The sequence below is a fragment of the Pan paniscus genome, chromosome Y (genome assembly GCF_029289425.2).
Source record: "Pan paniscus chromosome Y, NHGRI_mPanPan1-v2.0_pri, whole genome shotgun sequence".
NCBI classification, from domain to species: domain Eukaryota; kingdom Metazoa; phylum Chordata; class Mammalia; order Primates; family Hominidae; genus Pan; species Pan paniscus.
Window position 1 is genome coordinate 44,236,714 of NC_073273.2, and position 17,485 is coordinate 44,254,198.

The 17,485-nt window shown below is 40.8% G+C and overlaps 1 protein-coding gene and 1 pseudogene across 6 annotated transcripts in view; one reads left to right on the forward strand and one right to left on the reverse strand.

Moving 5' to 3' along the window:
• ZFY (zinc finger protein Y-linked) overlaps positions 1-8,096 on the reverse strand; it is a 50,328-nt gene extending 42,232 nt beyond the window's left edge. For 3 of the 6 annotated variants that reach the window (XM_055107039.2, XM_055107038.2, XM_055107034.2), the window contains exon 1: positions 7,371-8,096. The gene's annotated coding sequence lies outside the window, so the exon portion shown is untranslated. The remainder of the gene's footprint in view (positions 1-7,370) is intronic. The other 3 variants (XM_057301226.2, XM_055107037.2, XM_055107035.2) reach the window with 1 other exon arrangement.
• Positions 8,097-11,919: 3,823 nt separating this feature from the next.
• On the forward strand, positions 11,920-13,813 carry LOC129395496 (nucleosome assembly protein 1-like 1; annotated as a pseudogene).
• The last annotated feature ends 3,672 nt before the right edge of the window (positions 13,814-17,485 follow it).

A 17,485-nucleotide genomic window follows, 5' to 3' on the forward strand; every position in this document is an offset into this window, starting at 1 on the left:
TTTTTTTTTTTGAGATGGAGTCTCCCTGTCGCCCAGACTGGAGTGCAGTGACATGATCTCAGCTCACTGCAACCTCTCTGCATACTAGGTTCAAGCAATTCTGCCTCAGCCTCTCCCATAGCTGAGATTACAGGCACCTGCGACCACATCTGGTTAATTTTTGTATTTTTAGTAGAGATTGTGTTTTACTATGTTGGCCAGGCTGGTCTCAAACTCCAGACCTCAGGTGACCTGCCAACCTCAGCCTCCCAAACTGCTGGGATTACAAGCATGAGCCACTGTGCCCTGCCTATGAAAACTGAAAAACCCTAAAATGAGTAGAAGAAAGACAACTAAAACAATCAGGAGGCTGACATGGGAGGATCACTTGAGCCTGCAAAGTGGAGACTGAAGTGAGTTTAGATAGTGCCACTACACTACAGCCTAGTGACAGAGCAAGACTCCATCTCAATTTTAAAAAAAGAAAAGAAAGCTAAAACAATTCTAAAGAAAATATACATATTAACATTTGATTACAAAGTCAGTTTTAAAAGACAGCAAACAGAGAAGCAAATAAAACACTGAAAACAAAACAGAGAAACTAAAAATGCATAAATACATAAAGGAATCTGATATACCACATAAATTGCATTACATATCAATGGAGAGAAAAGCTAAATGAAATAAAGCCATATGAAAATAGATAAATTGCAATCCTGTAAAAAATACAAAAGATATCCAGAAGGATTCATGCCCTATATATTTTTGTAAAACACAAAACTTTAAATCAGTTTTAAAAACAAATAGAAGACAGCATCTTTATGCCCTTTTTGATAGGAAAATGTATTGCAGACACAAAAATTCCAACCTGTATATGAAAACACTAAAAGGATTACCTCAAACTGCATCCTACTCAACAAAATATACCCAAAAGAACGTTAAAAGAAGCCCCAGGCCAGGCATGATGGCTCACACGTGTAGTTCCAACATTGAGAAGCCAAGGCAGGAAGACTGCTTCAGCCCAGGAGTTCAAGACCAGGCTGGACAACACGGCAAGACCCTCTGTCTATGAAAAATAACAAACAAAAAATTTACCAGTGTGGTGGGGTGCACACCTGGGCCCAGCTATTCAGGAGGCTGAGGCAAAGGGTTTGCTTGAACCCAAGAGGTCAAGGCTGCAATGAATTGTGACCACTCCACCACACTCCAGCACAGGAAACAGAGATATACAGACACACACACACACACACACACACACACACACACACACAGTTTATATTGGCGGAGGGTGGGCAAGCGGGGAAGCTTAACCTCACTAAAAATATGATAAATGCAAAATTAAAACAACTGGGTATTATTCCATCTCCAAAACCCTGAAAGAAATTAAACTGTCAAATCTTTGGGGCCAGGTATGGTGGCTCACGCCTGAAATGCCAGCACTTTGTGAGGCCAAGATGGACAGCTCACCCGAAGTCAAGAGTTCAAGACCAGCCTGGCCAGCATGACAAAACTCTGCCTTTACTAAATAAATAAATAAATAAGCCAGGTGTGGTGGCACGTGCCTGTAGTCCCCGCTATTGTTCTGCTTGAACCCAGGAGGCAAAGGCTGCAGTGAGCCAAGACTGCACCACTGTACTCCAGTCTGGGCAACAGAATGAGACTCTTGTCTCAAAAAAAAAAAAAAAAAATTGGTAATGATATGGAGAAACAGTCTAATAGAAAACTTAGTATCAACTAGATACAACCAATGTGGAAAGAATTTGGTAATTCCAGTAAAGTTGACAATGCACATACACTTCAGATTACCAATTCCACTTAAACCCAAGAGAAGTTAATCATGTACAAAGATGTTCACAGCCACATTGTTTCAAAATTGCAAAAGACTGGAAATCTAATTGGTTCCTAGTAATGAATAAACAGGCCACAGTACATTTATAAACTATAATAGAATATAAATAAATTCAGATTAATGATTTCCCAAACGTTTTCACCTTAGGACTCCTTTACAATTAAAAAATTTGAGAGTCCTCAAAGAGCTTTTGTTTAAGCAGGTTTTATTATCAATATATGCCATTTTAAAAGTTAATGCCTAGTAATTTTATGAAAAGTTTATGTTTATTCACTTACAACTAATAAACCATTAATATTAAGATAAATAACACTGTATTAAAAGCACTTTCCACAATACAAATTTTTTATGTTAATCTTTTTAATACCTGGCTTAAATAAAACAGGTGGATTCCTCTGCTTCTGCATTCAACTTTCTGAAACATCTGAAACTCATGAAAACTCTACCATACACTACATTCACGGGATAATAAGAGTAAAAAAGGTAAATAACTTCTCGGTAATTTTTTTAAAATTGTTTTCCTCTCACAGACATCTGAAAAGGTGTCAAAGATCCCCATGGGTTCCTAGACCAACTTTTGCTAACTAAAATATCAGATCCACAGGTAACATGAAAGAAACTCAAAAACTAACTGTTGAGTGATAAAAAATACACAAAATGACACATACTATAAGATACCTTTCTAAAGTTAAAACATATACAAGGAAACCAGTCTGGGGAAAAAGAAGCAGGATTGGGAAGCACTGAAGGCAACTCTTAAAAATGACCTGCAGAATTCCATTTCTTTAAATAGAAAAAGACATGAAACAAGTATGAAAGACTGTAACATTTGTTACAATCTGTTACAACAGGTTACAATCTGTTACAACAGATTTGTACTTGCTTACTAAGGACAGAAGATTTTATAATTTACATGTTTAATATATTAACTATGTTAATTTTTTAAAGCCATTGACGTAGATTCCTTTGTGCCTCGCCTAGATTCAAATTCCTCTTTCAATAAAGCAGGATTTGGTTATAATCTAGTAACTCTCCTTTATTTCATTTTATAGCTAAATAAGAGAGCCGTATTTATGAAAATACTACGTTTAAAACAATTTAGTAAGAAAAAGAATGGGCTCTCAGTCAAGGTAGATTGTGAAAGCAATGGTGGAAACATGTTCCTGAGAATCCTGTTTTCATCTGCTGCCTTCAAAAAATGAACACTGTATGCCTTAACACTTACACAATTCAAGAACACTATTTGGCTCCTTAATTTCAATTGGAGGGCCATTCAACTCCATATAAATCTCTGCATTAAATTATTCAAATAATTTTTTTTGGAATAATGTTTACCTGCCAAATCATTCTGTTAGGGGAGCAAATCAAGATAAAAAACTATCTACTATAATTAAGGGCTTCAAAAGTTACGGATGAAAACAAAAAGTATAAACCTACATTTAGAATACAACAGATTAAATGTTAATTAAAGATACCTACACTGCTCTAAGTGACCCGGATGAAAGAAAGCCTGGTAAAACAGTAGTGTTTGGAAAAGAAAGAAAGCAAAATCAGGAATTATTTTAGGGACCCTAGAGTAAAAGAGGTTCACTGCACATTACTGGGCACCTACTATGTGCCAGATAAATTTGGTTTCAGCAATATTGAATATGGACTGTTAATAAGAGGTCAGGATGGAGATGTTCAGTAGGTAACTGTAAACGCTAGATGACAAATTTGATGAGTGAGAATAAGAGACAGTGATGCAGGGAAGAAGTTTGGAGAAAACAAGTAATTAATCTCAAGTTAAATTCCACATTTAGGTTAGGAAAACGACCAGAGCAGACAAAGAAAGCACAGAGAGTTTCTGAAATGCAGTACACTTTCATGTGACACACCAATTACCTGCTGTGGAACCGTTTCACGCATTGAGAAATACCAGATTTAGAAGCGGGAAGAATAGAAATAGAAGTACTAGTGAAACTAAAGAGAAGACAGATAAGGTTTTTGTAAAACGAGCATACCTATGAATATTTATAGAAAGGGGCAGGCAGAGAGCAGGGAAAAGGGTAAGCAGAGAAAATGGACGTTGAAAGCAGCACTTCTTCCATCGGCAAAAGAAAGCGTAGGAAGAAATAAAGAAAAAGCATGAAATGAATGAGATCAAACATATGTATCATATAGTCATCTATCTTTCTCAATTAAGTAACGAAGTAATATGCAGGGGTTGAAGAATTTAAGAATCTAAAAAGGTTTGCAATTGCCAGAATGCATAAATGCAACAATTCAAAGGATATCAATTAGTGACAATACGAATGTAAAGAGTTATTTATATATATATATATATATAAGCACTGTATGCTTTTTAAGAGAAAGTTAAGGGGCATCTATTTGAAAAATACACATAAATTAAAAACTAACAACTCATTCATCCAAGATAATCGGCTACCAGAGGTCGGGCACGGTGGTTCACGCCTGTAATCCCAGCACTTTAGGAGGCCAAGGCGGGTGGATCATCTGAGGTCAGGAGGTCGAGACCAGCCTGACCAACATGGTGAAACCCCATTTCTACGAAAACTACAAAAATTACCTGGGTATGGTGGCACACACCTGTAGTCCCAGCTACTTGGAAGGCTGAGGCAGGAGAATCGCTTGAACCCAGGAGGCGGAGGTGGCAGTGAGCTGACAGCAACAACGCACACCAGTCGGGTGACAGAACAAGACTCCGTCTCAAAAAAAAGAAACTGGCTAGCAAATCATCAAGGTCTATCCTATCAGGCAAAAAAATATTTTATACTTAACAATTTCCTTATAAATCCTTTAAAACTATACACTTGCCTATGTTCTTTTTGCACATCCACTGCTGATGTACTGGAACATCTACAGCTGCTGTACTGTACAAGATACAGTTCTATCTTCTTTACAGCTCTTCAGCTGTCAAGATATAAGGCAACTACCTCTACAGTTTATGCTGACCCTTAGCAAGTCGACAACTAGATTGCATTAAAAATTTGTTTTGACGGCCGGGCGCGGTGGCTCACGCCTGTAATCCCAGCACTTTGGTAGGCCGAGGCGGGTACATCACGAGGTCAGGAGATGGAGACCATCCTGGCTAACACCGTGAAATCCCGTTTCTACTAAAAAAAAAAAAAAAAAAAAAAAAAAAAAAAAAAAAAAAATTAGCCCGGCGTGGTGGCGGGCGCCTGTAGTCCCAGCTACTTGGAAGGCTGAGGCAGGAGAAAGGCGTGAACCCGGGAGGCGGAGCTTGCAGTGAGCCAAGATCGCGCCACTGCACTCCAGCCTGGGAGACAGAGCGAGACTCTGCCTCAAAAAAAAAAAAAAAAAAGAAATGTTGCTTTGACTACCTCCTGCAATATACTGCCAGACACTTTTGTAAAACAGCAATCTCTAGTTCCCTTCAGACTTCTTTGAATCATCAGCGTTGTGATCTGCTGCAGTCTGGGAAGACTCAAAACCTGCGTTTTATTTAGTAAAAGTCTAGGAAGCAAGTGCTGCTATACATGTTCTCTGCAACTACTGCATCTAGGACCCTCACATATAAAGTGAACAGCGAATTTTAAAGCTTGCTTACCTTCACCAAGAAGAAGGGCAAAGTTTCATAAAGCCACCTGAAGGCTACTGCATTTCTGAAAACTGCTTTTCTAAACATACCTCTCAAACTGATTTCCTGTATTTTTGTAATTTTCAACCACAGTAAATACAATTTTGCTTACAATTTTAAATAGGAGCAAAAGATTATTTGGTAAACTTTCGATGAAAAAATGAAGCAGCAGTCTAGTAGAGACTAATTCAAAAAATAGCCACATTCTTTTTTTTTTTTTTTGAGACAGACTCTCACTCTTGTTCCCCAGGCTGGAGTGCAGTGGTGCGATATCGACTCACTGCAACCTCCGCCTTCCAAGTACCTGGGATTACAGGCGCGCGCCGTCATGCCTTGCTAGTTTTTTTGTATTTTTAGTAGAGACGGGGTTTCGCCACGTTGGTCTCCAGCTGGTCTCGAGCTGGATTTGAACTCCTGACCTCGGGTGATCCGCGCACTTCGGCCTCCCAAAGTGGTGGGATTACAGGCGTGAGTCACCGCACCTGGCCAAAAAACAGCTACATTCTTGATCATCTATCCAGTAACGAAAACACTTATCAATTTACTACTAGCTCTCAATGCTTCTCAACCTTTAAACTTTTGTAACAGCTGCAGCCAGAGCTCAGCATAAACTGAGGTGTGCCACCAATGTATTTCAAAATCTACTTTTTACACCCTAAATTTGAATCCCTTTCCTATCTATATTATCCACTCCAGCAAAACCGTAAATATTTGCATTTTCTACAGACATTTCAATCTTGTAATGACCTCTCCTACTCCCATTCCTCACCCTAGCTAAACCCCATCTACTTCAGGATTCCCAATTTTGCAAACTGAAACCTCTCCTTCCTGTAAAATGCCCGCAGCAAACTTTTTGCAGTCACGTTCTGCATTAAGAGCCTTTTAAATCTTTCTTAGCACCTAGCACTGTCCAACGCTCACACTACTGTGCTCCAATTTGCCAGCAAAGTTGTACAAAATGCTAACAAAAGTATTTTGAAGATGAAACTGTATAAGAAATTTCAAATAAAATCTCAATGTCATCATGGGTATATGAACCTACAAGTAATGCATGAATTGTCTTTCAAAAAGAAAAATACCTCTTCTGCCTATTTTCCATCTCTTACTCAAAAAAAGTACACGGACTAAAAAGCTCGTTTAAATACAGCTCATCAAAAAAGTGTTTCCACATAAATGGGAAAAGTCTCCTTGGGGAAATTTTATTCCTCTGCCCTTGTGCTGTATAATTTGTACTGTACTGTCTATTGGACGAGTGCCTAATAACTTTTTCATAATAAATTCCACTTCTATTTTGCAGATCCTCGAAGAAGCAATGATGATTGAAAAATAAGCGCATCGAAGGTCCCCGAACAGCCACATAATGACTTTAATTAGGGGAAAATAAAATTTTCTGGAATTTATATGCTCTCGTGAGCCTAGATGCCCGAACTGCCACCTGCCGAAACGGGTGGCTGTAGACTCTCGGAAGGGCACAGAGCCGGGAGCGCTGAGGGGCGAAATGACCCCGGCGCCTGAACGGACGCCTGCGGCATGTCACCTAAAGCGTAGCCGACACTGCACCCAGCCAAGGATGGGCTGTGAGGGGAAGGCCGAAAGGTGGCGCTGCCGCAGGCGTCTGGAACGCACGCGCGCATATGGCGACAAAGGCAAGGGCCGCCAAGGGAACGAGCACGCCCCGTTGCGCAGACACGCCGTCGCGCCGGAGGCTGCGCTGCCGCCGCCGCCGCCGCCGTCGTCCTTTTCCCCATCCCCGGCTCAAGGATCATAACGGAATTTTTTTTCCAGATACCGCCTTCAAGATGGCGGCTCCGCCTCCCGACAACACTCTCAATACTCCCCAGCAGCAGGCGCCTAGCAGCCGCCATCTTGCCCCCCCGTCCCTCCTCCCCTTCGCGGACATTTACATAGCGAAAATAGGCCCAGCAGGCCTCCGGCCTTCACCTCACGCCTGCAGCCTTCGCCTTCTCGCCCCCGTGCCGTGCCCTGCGTCCGCAATGGTGTCGACCCCAGGTCCATCAACTGCCTTCCGGACAAGCGGGCGAACTTTTCCCACCCTGCCCGCTTACGGAGCGCACCTCCGCAGCCGCTCAGGGCAACTGGATAATCACTAGGCCTAACTGCGGCCTCCTCGGGGCCTGTTCGGCGCCGAGCGCCACGCCGGCCGGCCTAACGCGGGAGGGCGCCCTACGGGACGCCGACCAGGCCAGAAGCAGGTTACTGCGCGCGCACTAGGCCCCGCGGCCGCGGGGGCACGCGGGACTCACCCGACGGATGTGCGGGCGGTCGGCGACAGCGGCGGGTGCTGCAGGCCGGCCTTTCTCTGGAGCACTGGGCCGGGCTCCGGCTGGTAGGGCGGGCGGAGGGAGGGAGGAGGGGCCGAGTTCGGAGCTGACAAAAAGCGGCCCAGCTCCCCGGCAGGGGCCCGCCGTCAGCACATCACGTCACCGCCCGGGAAAGAGACCCAGGAAAATGCGGGATGGTAGTTGGGCCCCCTCCGCCCGGTGGGCCTCTCGGCGCCCCGGGTCGGCGCTGGTCACGCCCCGAGTCCGGGGAGTCCAGTGACCTCACTGCGGTGGGGTCTCCGGCAGCTGGAGTTTCCGTCACAACGTTCCTTTTTTAAGCGCGCCCGCCGTCATCACTACTCGCGCACCACCGCCTTAGTTGGTTGCGTGCAGGCAAGCGGCCCCGCACCGGGCCAGGCCACCCCCTGCCATCTCCGGTGGACCTCGGATTCCTAATCTCCCACACCCTGCGCCAGGCTCTCCCGAGACCTATCGCCTCTCGGCGCCAGTCCTAGCCAAGGCGACAGATCTCATTGTTGCAGGCCCTTAGACCCCCGCCCGCAGTAAACGTGTTTACTTTATTCCTAGGGTTGAGGAGGAAAGCAGATACAGAGATATAGCATTCCCCACTGTCTCCTTTGTTGGCTTTAAAAAAAAAAAAAGTAAATGGACTTGCCACAGTGTACAGGCAAGAGGAGGGGAGGATTTTCCTAGATCAATTACTGAGCCAGTTGATTTTTTTTTTTTGCCTTAACGTAGGTATTTTGACCAAGATTTGTAATGTCTAGTATATGTTCTTTATGACAGTGTTTCATCTTTTGACATCCTTGAAATGTCAGTTTTGTGTAATTGTCTCATGAACAATGAATTATGCACATCCTTTAATAAATGTAAACTAACAATTGGTTTTGGGATTGTCTTCTTATAAAATTATTTATCCTCTTAAAGTTTAAAAAGGCTTTAGAGACTGAGAGGAAAATGCATTTGATTAAACAGATAGTACTGATGAACTCCAAAAACGTGTATTGTGCGTTTTCATTACTTTACGTTTTAATGCACTCTAATTTCCCATTAAACTAGGTACCCGGACTGTGTTTAAAAGTTGCTACTAAAAAGTTAAACATGCCTATCGCGGTCGCTCACCTCTGAGCGCTTTGGGAGGCCAAGGCAGGAGTATCGCTTGAGGCCAGCAGATACAGGCGGACAGCTGTGATCAAGCCACTGCACTGCAGCCTGTGGGCCAGAGCCGGTAATCTCTAAATGTAGAGGCCAGGTATTTCAGTTTTCTAGCATACCTATTTTTAAAACTCACAAATCATCTTGTCCTTAACTGAGAAACCTAAAAATCATAAAATGCTTTACGAAAGGAAAACCAGTGGTACATAGTTGATATAATGAGTTAAGTGCTGGATAGCAATTCTCTTTTCAAACCATTGGTTTGACCTTGTTTTCTCAAGTCGTTACCTTTTGTTTCAAAAATGATAAATGAGAGGCGGCTCACCCCTGTAATTCCAAAACACTTTGGAAGGCTGAGATAAAATCAGCTTGTGCTCAACTGATAGTTGGAGACAAGCCTGGAAAACAGGGCGATCCATCTGTACAAAAAAATTGAAAAGTGCTGGGTGTGGTGGAACACGCCTGTAGTCCCAGCTATGGGGAGGCTTAAGCCCATTTGTTTGGGCTATGATTGTGATACCACACTCCAGCCTTTATGACAGAGCAAGATCCTGTATTTAAATAAATAAAATAACTCTTGTTTGAGAAATTTTCATCAAGTTAAGACAATGTATTTTGAGGAAAGAAAAGTATTTTTACATTATGTTTTTCAGTAAAAACACTAGCCTAATTTCATAGGTAATTAACATAATTTCAAAATACTGATAACGTTCAAGTTTTTAGAGATGGTACCTGGCTCTGCCACGCAGGCTGGAGTGCAGTGGCATCTTCGTAGCTCACTCAGCCTTGAACTCTCCAGTTCAGTGTAACAGCCATGGCCTCCCAAAGCACTGGGATTACAGCTGTAAATCAAATATTTTCCAAAGGCCTTCATTTAATGTTATGGTATGTCAAGAATGGGGTCTCATGTCAACTGTAAGCAACATGGTCAGAACACAAAAAACAAAGTAAACATTATTGATAATACTTACATGCTTATCAAAAATCCTAGTATTATTATAAAAAATTACCAATATATAAAGCACTTCAGAAAGAACAGCTAAGGAATATAAAGGAAAAAAGATGTTTCTTAATCTAAAAGATCAGAGGTAGTTCAGATGAACTAAACAGCTTTTGACATTACTTTTCATTCATAATGTTAACTTTTGGTAAGAGACAAGGAAAGGATGGTCTAATTTTAGTTGTCATATAAGAAAAGTCTTTATTACAGTCCAAGAAAAATTATAAATGACTACAGATGAAGTCAACTATATTTACATCTTTTTACCTTCTCAAAGAAACACAACAGAGGGAAAATTTATATAGGGACAATGATGAGATAATATTTCAAAAGTATATTGTGAATACAAAATAACTGGCTGCAAAGCAAATAAACTTTTATTACTGATAAAATGTACCTGTTGTTCACAGTTGCTAATGTGTCTCAGCTTTGAAAGTAACTAACCAGCTCACAAAGATCGAGGTTTTAATAAAGTAGCTACAATTGCGTAAAGTAGCCACAATTGCATAAGCAAGACACAGTACAAGGTCTTTATATCTTTTCCAAAAGAAGATGAAGCAGAAAAAAAAAAATTTTACTTCCCATCACTAAGAAGGAATTTACAAAAAAAAAGATTATACTAGTTTTTGAGAAAACAGAGACACTTCAATAGTATAGAATTAATTCATACACCAAAATGTAAAAGCATGTTATCTAAAATGTCTCAAAAAGCTTTATGGAACCAAAATTTAAAGACATCGTATCTAAAACATCTCAAAAAGTTTTATAGAACTAAGTGTATTAGGCTGCTATGGAGGCTGTAAGAAAATACCACACTGAGTGGTTTAACCAAAAGAAAATTTCATTTTCTCACAATTTCAGAGCCCCAAGTCCAAGATCAAAGTATTGACAGGTTTGATTTATTCCAAGGCCTTTCTACTTGGCTTTTAGTGATGGCAGCCTTATCACTATCTTCACCTGATCTTCACTCTGTGTCTATGTCTGACTCTCTTGTAAGGACACTAGTCATATTGGATTAGAGTTCACCCGTATTACCTCATTTTACCTTAATTACCTCTCTGCAAATGCAGGCACAGTTGGAGGTACTTGGAGTTATAATCTGGGGAAGGACACATTTCAGCCCAAAATACTCTACCCTCTGGTCGCTCAAAATGCATCTTATTTCTCACATGCAAAATACATCATTGCTAGGGTGTGTCAAAAAACGTTGTGATCCAGTTTGAAGAGGCTTGTACTAGCTAATGATGAGTATCAAAATACCATTTTATTGCAATGCACTTAAACCCATTGGATATATCCAAAATCATGAATCCACAATAACATATTTCAAAAAATTATCATCTTTGAGGAATGGTAGAGAACCAACACTTGTGAGAAGAATGTCTGATTATGAAAAGAATAACACGTTTATCTCATACAAATGTTTTTCCCAACCAAAAACAGTGATAGCAATTTTCTCTTTATAGATATAGTCCCTTTTTCAGTCTGTTTTCTTATCACATGTCATGTAGCCTCCAGAAAACTCCACTGTACACCTGTGGAAAAATAAGAATGCAAGAGGCAGTATTTATGGTTATATGGAAATAGTTTTTTGTTGTTATTGTTTTTGCTTTTTTTTAGCTTTTGTTTTTAGACGGGGTCTCACTCTGTCACCCAGGCTGGAGTACCCTGGCGCGATCTTGGCTCACTGCAAGCTCCACCTCCCAGGTTCATGCCATTCTCCTGCCTCAGCCTCCCAAGTAGCTGGAACTACAGGTGCCTGCCACCACGCCCTGCTAATTTTTTGTGTGTGTATTTTTAGTAGAGATGGGGTTTCACCGTGTTAGCCAGGATAGTCTTGATTTCCTGACCTTGTGATCCACCCGCCTCAGCCTCCCAAAGTGTGGGGATTACAGGCATGAGCCACTGCGCCCAGCCTGGAAATAGTTTCGAAATTCCCCTGTAAGGGTCTGAGGACCCTCAGACCACACTTTGAGAAAGAATTTTTGAGTTAATATGTAACAATAGTTACAAGGAGTGTCCTTGTTATAGCATGTCCAGAGAATGCACAAATATGCCATTTTCATCCACCGAAAGAACTATAACAGAAATGAAGGATTGCATTTCAGATATTCAGAGTTCTTACATGGCAGACATTGACAACAAAGAAGAGTCTGATCTTGGACAAGATTTGGGGCTGGGTGTGTTTGCTCACACCTGTAATCCCAGCACTTTGAGAAGCCGAGACGGTGGATCACCTAAGGTCTAGAGTTTGAGATCAGCCTGGCCAACATGGCTAAACTACATCTCTACTAAAAATACTAAAATTAGTTGCGCATGGTGGCTTATGCCTATAATCCCAGCACTTTCGGAGGCCAAGGTGGGTGGAGCACCTGAGGTCAGAAGTTCAAGACCAGCCTGGCCAACATGGTGAAACCCCAACTTCTACTAAAAATACAAAAATTAGCTGGGTCAATGATGTGTGCCTGTAATCCCAGCCTCTTGGGAGGCTGAGGCAGAATTGCCAAGATGATGCCACTGCATTGCAGCTTGGGCAGCAGAATGAGACCTGGCCAAAAAAAAAAAAAAAATTGACTGGCATTGAAGAAGTAGAAAAAGAGCAGGCATGGTGGCTCACGCCTGTAATCCCAACTCTTTGGGAGGCCAAGGCAGGTGGATCATGAGTTCAAGACCAGCCTGGCCAACATGGTGAAACCCTGTCTCTACTAAAAATATAAAAATGAGGTGTGGTGGTGCATGCCTGTAGTCCCAGCTAGTTGGGGGGCTGAGGCAGAGAATTGCTTGAACCTGGGAGGCGGAGGTTGCAGTGAGCTGAGATTGCGCCACTGCATTCCAGCCTGGGCAACAGAGTGAGATTCCATTTCAAAAAAAGAAAGAAAAGAAAAGAAACTGGTGAAGAGAAAAAAATCAAGCAGATTTGTTCAGATGATGGAAAATCCTCAGATTCTTACAGGCTTTAGAGAAAGACTTGATGGTTTGGTAGAAAGATCAACAAGATATATTGAATGATTGCCTAAGGTAGTTAAAGATGAGTCAATGCTCTCAAAAACCTGCAACTTAAATGTGCACAGACAGAGGCCAAATTCCATGAGGAAGTTTATAATCCTGAAAGGAAGTATGCTATTCCCTCTCAGCCTCTATTTGATATGTGATTTGATGTTATTAATGCAATTTATGAACTATGGAAGAAAAATGTGAATTGAAAGGAGATAAAGAAGACAAAATTTCAGCTGAAATTCAAAGCTGAAAGAAAGGCCAAGGTTGATCATGAAAAAATGGATGAAGAAAACAAAGACCCCAAAGGAATTCCTAAATTTTGGACTTGCTCAATAATATAGTTCAGGAACATGATGAACCTATTCTGAAGCACTTCAAAGATGTTAAGGTGAAGTTCTCAGATGCTGGCCAACCTATGAGTTTTGTCTTAGAATTTCACTTTGAACCCTGAATATTTCACAAATGAAGTGTTGACAAAGACATATAGTATGAAGTCAAAATCAGAAGACTCTCATCATTTTTCTTTTGATAGGCCAGAAATTATGGGTTCTACAGGGTGCCAGATGGACTGGGAAAAAAGGAATAAAAACCTTTAAGAAGCAGAAACACAAGGAATGTGGGACAGTTTCTAATGGGAATAAAACAGTTTCTGATGACTTTAATTTTTTTCTGCCTGCCTGAAGTTCTGAGAATGCAGTTCTGGATGATGCTGCCGAAGCTGTATTTGCTGCAGACTGTGAAAATGGTGTATAATCCCAAAATCAGTGTTACACTTTACTGGAGCAACTGTTGAAGATGATGATGATTATGATGAAGAAAGTGAAGAAATGGATGATAAAGAGGAAACAAAAAGAGATGAGAAAAATTATCCAGGCTGGGTATGGTGGCTCACACCTGTAATCCAACACTTTAGGAGGCTGAAACAGGCATATCACTTGAGGCCAGGAGTTAGAGACCACCCTGACCAAAGATCACCCTGGTAAAATCCCATCTCTACCAAAAAATACAAAAATTAGCCAGGTATAGTGGTGCACACCTGAAGTCTCAGCTACTTGGGAGGCTGAGGAAGGTCAATCACCTGAGCCTAAGAGGTTAAGGCTGCAGTGAGCCATGATTATGCCACTGCACTCAGCCTTGTCTGACAGAGTAAGATCCTGTCTCAAAACAACAACAACAACAACAACAACAAAACAAAAATCCAAAGCAGGGTCAAAACCTCACAGAGAGCAAGCATCAGTAAAGTAAGATGGCCTACCTTCTACTTCCCTAGAAAAGAAATATTTACATCTGACAAGTCTATTTCAAGGTTTGTGTTGTTGTTGTTTTCTTCTTGTTGTTTGCTTGCTGGCTTGTTTTTGTTTTTACAGCCTAAAATAAAAACGTCAAATACAAAAAACAAGTGTACTCCAAGTAATTCATTAGGGATAGACAATAGGAGAATACCACCATTTTGCAAGCCCTAGTACATAAATTAATCTAAAGCAATGATTATCAATGACTACTAGAAGACAATTAGATATGTGCCCTATGAAGGATATGCACAATAAGATCTATAAAGTAATTTGTTTCCTAACTCCCCCAAAGCAGTCTTGTACACAATCAATCCTCTAGATTTAACCACTAATTTACAATAAATTTAGGGGCTTAGAGAAACATGTAAAGCCATGGTGGTGGGGAGTGTTTTACAGGAATAGATTAACACAATTCAGAGGGCGAGAAACTCTACTGGACAAATGACTTTTCTTTATTAAATAAAAAATATGAGATAAAAATGGAGGGGAAAATCGATAAATTAGAAGAGGCTTAAAAGGCATATTAAACAATTATATAAGATTTATTTTAATCCTGATCCAGAAAAATAACTATAAAAACTATGACTTTGAAATATATAAACTCTTAATATGCCTATATATACAGATATACATGAATATACATCTATTATGATATACAGATACAATATAAATATATAATTATATACCTACATATTCTTGTTAATATGTTGAATTTGAATGCTTTTGTTAATGTTTATTTTGACATGATTATGTAATTATACCCTTAAAAAAGAATTCCTATCTTTTAAAGATATGCCATCAAAGTATTTTTACAGGAAATGATATTTCAGAAATTTGCTTCAAAAAACTGTGAAGGTGAGGGAGGATCATGAGTGGATCGTGAAATAGGTGGAAGGTATACATGAAATAAGATTTGTCTATGTTGTAACAGTTATAGAAGCTGAGTGATGGATATGTGGAGTAATTCTCCATGTGTGTATATTCAAAATACTTCACAGGTTTGAAAGACAAACAAAGACAAATACAAAAAGAAAAGTTTACCTTCACATTCCCAAGTATCTTTGTTGAGGAACAAGCTCTATAGACACTACTTGCTTCCTTCATGTTTATGTGGACCAATGCAATACCACTTATTTTAAAAACAATTATCTGGGAGGCCAAGGCAGGTGGATCACCTGAGGTCAGGAGTCTGAGACCACCTCGGCCAACATGGAGAAACCCTGACTCTACTAAAAATATAAAAATTAGCCAGGCATGGTGGTATGTGCCTATAGTTTAAGTTACTCGGGAGCCTGAGGCAGGAGAATCACTTGAACCTGGGAGGCGGAGGCTGCAGTGAGTTGAGATCATGCCACTGTACTCCAGCCTGGGCAACAGAGCAAGACTCCATCTCAAAAAAAAAAAAAAAAAAACCAGAAATAAAACAAAACAAGAAACCAATTAGCATAACCAAGGAACAGCTAAATAAAAATCAGACCACTTATATTTCAGAAAACAGCTATAGTTCTTAAATTTCCAGAGAAACATCTTTTTTTAAAAATGGAGATTTCTGGGCCCTACTCCTAGGAACTGATTTTAGGGCTCACATATCAATAGTTTTCCCCAACACCAAGCACATTTTGAAAAACATTAGCACACTCTTGTAAAATCCTCTTTGTCCAGATCTAAAATAGCTTTTCCACTGAGGATTGTTATTAGTCCATTCTCATGTTGCTAATAAAGACACACCTGAGACTGGGTAATTTATAAAGAAAAGAGGCTTTCCTGACTCACATTTCAAAATGGCTAGGGAGGCCTCAGGAAATTTACAATCATGGTGGAAGGGAAAGCAAACACATTCTTTACATGGCAGCAGTGAGGAGAAGTTCCAAACAAAAGGGGGAAAAGCCCCATATAAAACCATTAGATCTTATGAGAACTCATGCACTATCATGAGAAAAGCAGCAAGCAGGGAACTGCTCCCATGATTCAGTTACCTCCCACCAGGCCACTCCCACAACATGTGGGGATTATGGGAACTATATAATTCAAGATGAGATTTGGATGGGGACATAGCTAAACCATATCAATGATTAATGTTACCAAAATGCCAGGGGTTCAGTCTAGGTCCTGCTGCTCACTGAAAAGGAAGCCATTTACTAAAACAACAAATATTTGTAGGGAAGAACCTTAATCAGGTGCTGCAGGCAACAAGATAGGAGCTCAGTCTCAAATCCATCGTGCCAACCAACTAAAGTCAAAGGTTTATATAGCAGGGAAAAAATATAAACACATGCAGAAAAACAGAAATTATGGAGGTGTAAAGAAGATGATTTGGTCAACAGGAAGCAAGTGGTCAGTTATGCAATTGCAATGGGTGAGGGGTCTGGCATCTCATTATCCCAATGGAGTAATCTAGTTATGTTTTAGTTCCTTGATGCTACATGGGAGGCCTGATGGTGGGCTGCCTGAGAAAGGAACTCTGATAAGACACACTTTAAAACTTTCCAAGTTCAAGGAGGTATATTTGCCAAAGTTGAGGATACACACCCATGACATCGCCTCAGGATGTCCTCATGACATGTGGCCAAGGTGTTTGGGGCACAGCCTGGTTTGATACATTTCAGGGAGAAATAAGACATCAGTCAATATATGTAAGAAGTACATTGGTTCCATCCAGAAGGGCAGGGACAACTCAAAGCAGGGAGGGGGCTTCCACGTTACAGGTAGGTGAGAGACAAATGGTTGTATTCTTTCGAGTTTCTGAGAAGCCTATCCAAAGGAGGCAATCAGATATGCATCTAACTCAGTGATCAGAAGGATGACTTTGAATATAATGGGAAGCAGATTTGCCCTGAGTAGTTACTACCTTGAAGGGACCCAAGATATTTTCCTTTCACAATGCTGAGAAGGGGCATTTTTGGTAGCTCCATATGATGGTGGCCTCTTGGCCAACTGGGAATCAAAGGTGAAATTAATACTATAGTTTTCTTCTGAAACACAATCTTTCTCTCTCCAGCCCCTTACTTCCACCAAAGATACATAATAGCAGGACCATTTCTAATTAATATTACACACAAATTCTGTTCAGGCCAGGCACAGTGGCTCATGCCTATAATCTCAGCATTTTGGGAGATTGAAACAGGCAGATCACTTGAGCCTAGGAGTTTGAGACCAGTCTGGGCAACATAGGAAAACCCTATGTCTACCAAAAAACAGAAAAAATAGCCGGGTGTGGTGGTTCATGCCTGTAGTTGCAGCTACTCAGGGGGCTGACGTGGAGGTATCATCTGAACCTGGAAGGTTGAGGCTGCAGTAACCTGCAATCAC